The 6,320-nt window shown below is 42.8% G+C and overlaps 1 pseudogene; it reads left to right on the top strand.

Annotated features, from left to right (window-relative positions):
• The first annotated feature begins 407 nt into the window (after positions 1–407).
• On the top strand, positions 408–1,103 carry LOC118082779 (peptidyl-prolyl cis-trans isomerase NIMA-interacting 1-like; annotated as a pseudogene).
• The last annotated feature ends 5,217 nt before the right edge of the window (positions 1,104–6,320 follow it).

Here is a 6,320-nt window from a genome sequence, read left to right as displayed (position 1 = left end):
TATGGCCCTTACCTGGGCTGATCCTCAAACAGGCCAGGGCCCCAATTTGTAATGGGCTTGGAAGGAGGAGTGAACTGTTGAGTTAGGCTTTCCAAACTTGCCTTCCTTCAGCATACAGGGCCTTCACTCATTTCCACATCTGATAAGAAAAGCTCCAATACTACATTGATGGAATCCATGCAAAATCACCATCCTTTAAAGAGTGAATGCCTTTTGATCTTCCCCTTTCTTTCAGAATATTTCTGACTGGGGCTGATGGGAGTTGTAGTTCAAAACATAGGGGGGGGCACCAGGTTGGCATAGGGCTGGGTTAGACATTGGTTGTGAGAGTGTGATCGTGTTCGCGCTTGCGCCACCATTGCGAAGGTGGGCGTGGCCGGCTCTGTGCTTGTGTTCTGTGAGGCAAGATGGTGGAGGAGGAGAAGCTTACCGCAGGCTGAGAGAAGCACATGAGCCGCAGCTCCGGGCGTGTGTATTATTTCAACCATATTACAAATGCCAGCCAATGGGAACGCCCCACTGGAAACAGCAAGAATGGACAGGGAGAGCCGACTAAAGTGTGATGTTCACATCTCTTGGTGAAACATAACCAGTCTAGGAGACCTTCATCATGGAGGGAGGATGAGATCACCCGGAGCAAGGAGGACGCCCTTGAGCTAATTAATGGCTACATCCAGAAGATTAAATCTGGGGAAGACTTTGAATCCTTAGCATCACAATTCAGTAACTGCAGCTCAGCCAAGGCAGGAGGAGACCTGGGTGCTTTTGGAAGGGGTCAAATGCAGAAACCTTTTGAAGATGCCTCGTTTGCGCTGAGGCCTGGCGAGATGAGTGGACCAGTATTCACACATTCAGGGATCCATATCATCCTACGTACAGAGGGAAAGTGCCTTGGCGCGACACACTTGGAAAGGAAAGGGTGGCGGGGAAAAGGAACAAGTGAACCTTTATTCCAACCCCTCTGTGTGCTCTCTATCCCCGAACAAACTCCATATCTAGCTTTTCAATTTTTTAAAATTTTATATATGGAAAAACACACCCCTTGTTTTCCTATCTCAATGCCTCCTTTGGCACCTCAGCGCAATGTCTTTCCCCACCTGTAGAGATGCATGGTTAGCCGAGGCAGAAAATGCATTTGAAACTAAGAGACAGCAGCATCTTTCATAGGCACAAGTGTGGAGGATGTTTTAAAGGAAATAAATAAATAAACAAACAAACATTGGTTGCCTGAGCTAGACTGCCAGAGGAATGCTTTGAGGCCTTAACCCGAGTAACACTTCCAGCAAATGCCTTTCTTGGAAGTCATAGGATACCAATTTAAAAACTGCATAAAAAAAATATCAAAGTTTGAGTGGCTTTGCATACTTTTGCCTCAGTGCAATTATTTTACTAGCAGGCCATAATAGCTAGCATAGGTAGTTTAGAAAGCGGTCTTCTCTTGCTGCATACCCCACACTATGACAGACAACAGATAAACCAAAACATATGGATGCAATTGGTGCATGTGCAAGAACAGACATGATCAGGAGGCAGTGCAAGACCAGCAGGATGAAGAGGACAAGAACGAAGCCTACAGCAGCTCTGACATCGGTGGGTAAAAAGTGTCATGCTGAGCTCAGAGACCACAGCTGCCATTCAAGGAATCATTAGCAACGAAGGAGAGGTGGGGGAACATGTTGTGTTGTCATCACACTGTAAGGCTGGCTGCAGTCCAAATTAGCTTCCTTAGAGAGTGTGAATCAAAATGACAAGTAATCTGAATGTTAATGAAAAATTCTCTCTTGCTTAAGGCCCCTGACTGCCATGCAGAAAGTTGTCATCTGGATTATGGATCCCACCATTTGGGCTTGCTGAAAGCAGTGCTCGTGAATTCCAAAGTGGATCTGGGCCTTCCTCAGATGTGGCATGCTGGCAAACCCTTTCATTTGTTTATCCTGTCTATCTGTTACAGTAAAAGAATAGTGTTCCCTACCAGGAGGAATGTACATTTATCTGCATGATATATGTAGGGCAAATCCACATTTGCCACATGCAAACCAAATTTCATTTGCATTTTTTCTAAACTTTTTATAGTTAAGCTTTGTTCCAAAATTTGGAGAAGTGAATATTTCAAAGAAAAACTGTGTTTCGGTTTTATGTATTATTTTGTCAAGTGTGAATTCTCCTCCCTCTCTACTATACAGACCAGCACTTTGGCTTCTGAACACAAAACTGGGGCTAGAAGTGAAAAGTTGAATGAAATAATTGCTGTTAATATTGAAGGGCCTTTCCTTCTAATTTGCCATCCCCTCCCCCCAACCTCAACATTACCGGTAATGGATACAGTTTAAAATGTGAAACACTGAATTTGGCAAGCTGATACTTAATTCATTTCCCTTAAAATTTAACAAGACTCCACTTGCCTTCAGAGTCAATCAAACTTCACAATACAAAATCCAAATTCTTAGTACAGTGGTCGTACCTTGGAAGTCGAACGGAATCTGTTCCAGAAGTCCATTCAACTTCCAAAACGTTCAGAAACCGAAGTGCGGCTTCTGATTGGCTGCAGGAAGCTCCTGCAGGCAATCAGAAGCCACGGCAATTGTGCCGGACGTTCAGCTTCTGAAAATCGTTTGAATACTGGAACACTCACTTCCAGGCTTTGATCGTTCAGGAGCCAATTTGGTCGGGAACCAAGGCGTTTGAGATCCAAGGTATGACCGTAGTAGTAGTAGTAGTGGTAGTGGTGGTGGTTCTCATCGTCATCATGTTATTGTTATTTACTTATTGTCATTACTTGTATTATTTTGAGCAATTAATGCAGAATTCCATTCTAATTCATTTTTAGCACAAACTTCCTGTACCCAACAAAACAGTCCCACTAAGGTAAGTACTTTTCGTTGAGCAACAAAAGTTTCTTATTTCTTATTTCTCCTTTCCCTGCACACTCTGCCCTGTGTACCACCTAAATATGTTCTGGAGGTGCCCCAAAACCATCCAGATCATTTTTTTATGGTGCACAAAGAGAGGAGAGGGAGGGAAAGTCCCTTTGCAGTGTCAAAAGTGCTTGTGTGAAATGAGAATTCATCTACAGCAGTGTTTCCCAACCTTGTGCCTCCAGATGTTTTGGGACTACAACTCCCATCATCCCTAGCTAGCAAGACCAGTGGTCAGGAATGATGGGAATTGTAGTCCGAAAACAGCTGCAGGCACAAGGTTGGGAAACACTGATACAGCACTCAATTCACATAGAAACCCAAGTCAATCCAATGCCCTATGGCCAACATGAACCTGAGGCACCTGTTCCAAAGGAACAAAGTGGGAAGATGTCCCCATTGTTGTATTCTGATAGACTGGCAAAGTTATATCTCTCACCCTTACCCCCAACCTGCCACCAATGAAGTCAAAAGGCAATAAAACAGTATAGCGCTATTCGATCACTGTTTGGGGCCATGTCAAAATGTCTGCCATGTATAGCTTTAGCCACATGCTAATGAAGGAAAACAGCAGAAAGGGCTGCCCAGCCACTAGATTCCCCCCGGGAACCTAGAAGAACAATTATAGGCCAGCTCAACAGCTAAGAAAATAGGTTTTTTGCAGTTATAGCTCACTTCGCACTTGTAGGAGAATAGCACAGCAGAAACGTCAAGAAGCCTTTTGAAATCTAATTGGCCAACATCAACTGTCAAACAAGAGAATTAGCTAAATTGTTAAAGCTATAAAGCAAGTAGTAGTTAATGCTCCCCTTCTCCATTTTTCTTCTTTCCATTCACCACCGAACAAGGATTTTATTTTTCCAGACAAGAATCAGTTGGAATAGATTAGCTCATAGCGTTAGAGCCTTCATTCATGAAGTAGCGAATACAGATGTTTTAACTTATAATTTAGTCAAGCAACCAGGCAAGTAACCTTTTCAAGAAGCAGATTGACAGTTCCTGGCATAAAAGGAAAGGACAAATCTTTTAACACTAACACACATTACCTTTTAAAAAATTCAGACAGAGATGTCTCCACACACACAAAAACGAGATGCTTGCAATTGCTGGGAAACAATTACAAACATTTGTCACAATTAAGCTACATTACAGAAACATGGGCAACATGCAATTTAGAAGACTTCTAATTTATGTGATGGTGCATTTTGAGAAACGGTAATTTGGAGAGCGAGTTCAATCTTCATGAACGATATGTTTATATTGCTAAGTTTCCAGATGGACTCCGGAAATTTTAGTCACCCTCTGCTGCTTCTCTAAAAGACTTAGAGCATTTCAAACATTTGCAATCGTCCTCTACAGAATATTTTTTTACAAAATAAATCACACGTTGCACTTCTAAACAAAGGTGGGTGCAGTTCTAGACTGAACTCATTTCCCGCATTTCACACTCTTCGGCAGTCATTTTAATGCATTTAGGTGAATAAAAGGTAAAGGGGCCCCTGACCATTAGGTCCAGTCGTGGATGACTCTGGGGTTGCGCCGCTCATCTCGCTTTAGTGGCCGAGGGAGCCGGCGTACAGCTTCCAGGTCATGTGAACCAGAGCAGCGCATGGAAACGCCGTTTACCTTCCCGCCGGAGCGATACCCATTTATCTACTTGCACTCTGACGTGCTTTTGAACGGCTAGGTTGGGAGGAGCAGGGACCGAGCAACGGGAACTCACCCCGTCACGGGGATTCGAACCGCCGACCTTCTGATCAGCAAGCCCTAGGCTCTGTGGTTTAACCCACAGCGCCATCCGCATCCCTATTTAGGTGAATACTTGTGTGCTTAAATAAGAAGGGAGTGGGGCGTACCCCAAAAAGCCATCCCAACATCTCTGCATGTACTGGCTTGACTTCTGAGTGTTGAGTACATTCTGAAGCGAATGCTACAGGGTTCTCTATGGCAGGAATGCTTCTATCTAAGCTTGTTCACCTAAATGTGCTTGATATTCATGTTTGGTGCAGAAATAATGAGACGGGCATTTGTGTATCATTTGGAGTTTCTATACATTCAGTTGATTGCTCCCAACGTAACAGGGTGCAATCCAAATTCCCTATCCAGTGTAGATTGGATGTCAGTTTCCACCCAATGAGAGATGGGAGAGTCGCTCCAGTTCTCCAGCCAAGTAATGTGTGCAGGTTGCATATACTTGGATAAAGTGTGTATAAAATAGCAGACGAAATGTGTATAATGCCTAATTGCTCCTCATTTATTGCAGCCTTCCCCTAAAGTGCTCAGAGTGTTTTACACAGGGATTCCCAAGCAAGATCCGGTGCAGACAATGGACAGGATCAAGTCAACTCACATTAGTTTCAGCGGATGAACCGCTTCGTGTGCCTTCGGATCATTTAACTGTGTTGTATGTATGTAAATATGTTTCACGCAAACAAATGTTGAACCCCTTTCGAAAACCTTCCTTCAAAACCTCCCTGTTCACATCCACTTATCTCCAGTGCCTAACCCAGAAGTCTTTTTCACAGGCTGTTGAGATGTATGGGATAATGAGTACCCAAAAAAAGAAGGTTAAACAAAGCTTAGACCAATCTTGCGTCATAGGTAAATATGTCCATTTAATCAGAGGAATGAGCAGGAGTTGAAGGTCAGTTTGCACTCTGAAGCTAAGATTTACTGGCCCGTAATTGCCCATTGATGTCACTGCTTTCTGAGTGTGTATGTATGGATAGAGGTAAACACAGGTAACCATTTCTATTAAGTGGGTGAAAGTTCCTAACTTTTAATTTTTGTTGTGGCCATTATTATTACTATTATCTTTGTTTTAGCTTTATTGAGAGTTCTCCGGTCTGGATTTTGTCCCTCCGAATGCAGTTGCAGCTAAGCATACAAAGTTTAGGGGGAAAGGGGTCATTGGTTTAATGGCACACATATAAGCATTACTTTATGTCAATACAAGCCTATTGATCTAAATCTCTCTCCTGTGTGTGCCTCACTTAGTTTAGCTTAGTTTAGTTGAGCTGACTGTTTCTAAGCAATAAAACAGACATGTCATGAAACCCTCTGGCTATATAGATTACCGTTCCCCTTTGACTACATACTTTTAAAGGAATTTTACTTGAGAGCAAAAGCTTGGTCTTTAAAAATAAAATAAAAACGCACATTTGGTCCTTATTTGACTGAATCAAAAGGTAGCATTCCCCAAATTCTAGGAAACCTACTTTCATTTACTCTTTCTAAGAAAGGTCACCCATGTCTTGTCTGCTTCCCCATCCATTCGTTGTTTTGTGGCAAGGTACAATTCTATGCAAAAATAATAATAAATACTACCGCACATATTTGGGTAAGAAACTTCTAAGAAATGGAATGCCAACTAAAGGCACTAGGGATTTTTCTTCAACCATCCAG

This window comes from Zootoca vivipara, chromosome 3 (assembly GCF_963506605.1).
Source record: "Zootoca vivipara chromosome 3, rZooViv1.1, whole genome shotgun sequence".
NCBI classification, from domain to species: Eukaryota; Metazoa; Chordata; class Lepidosauria; order Squamata; family Lacertidae; genus Zootoca; species Zootoca vivipara.
Note: the sequence above shows the minus strand (reverse complement) of the source record. Positions and strands in the feature narration are given on the sequence as shown.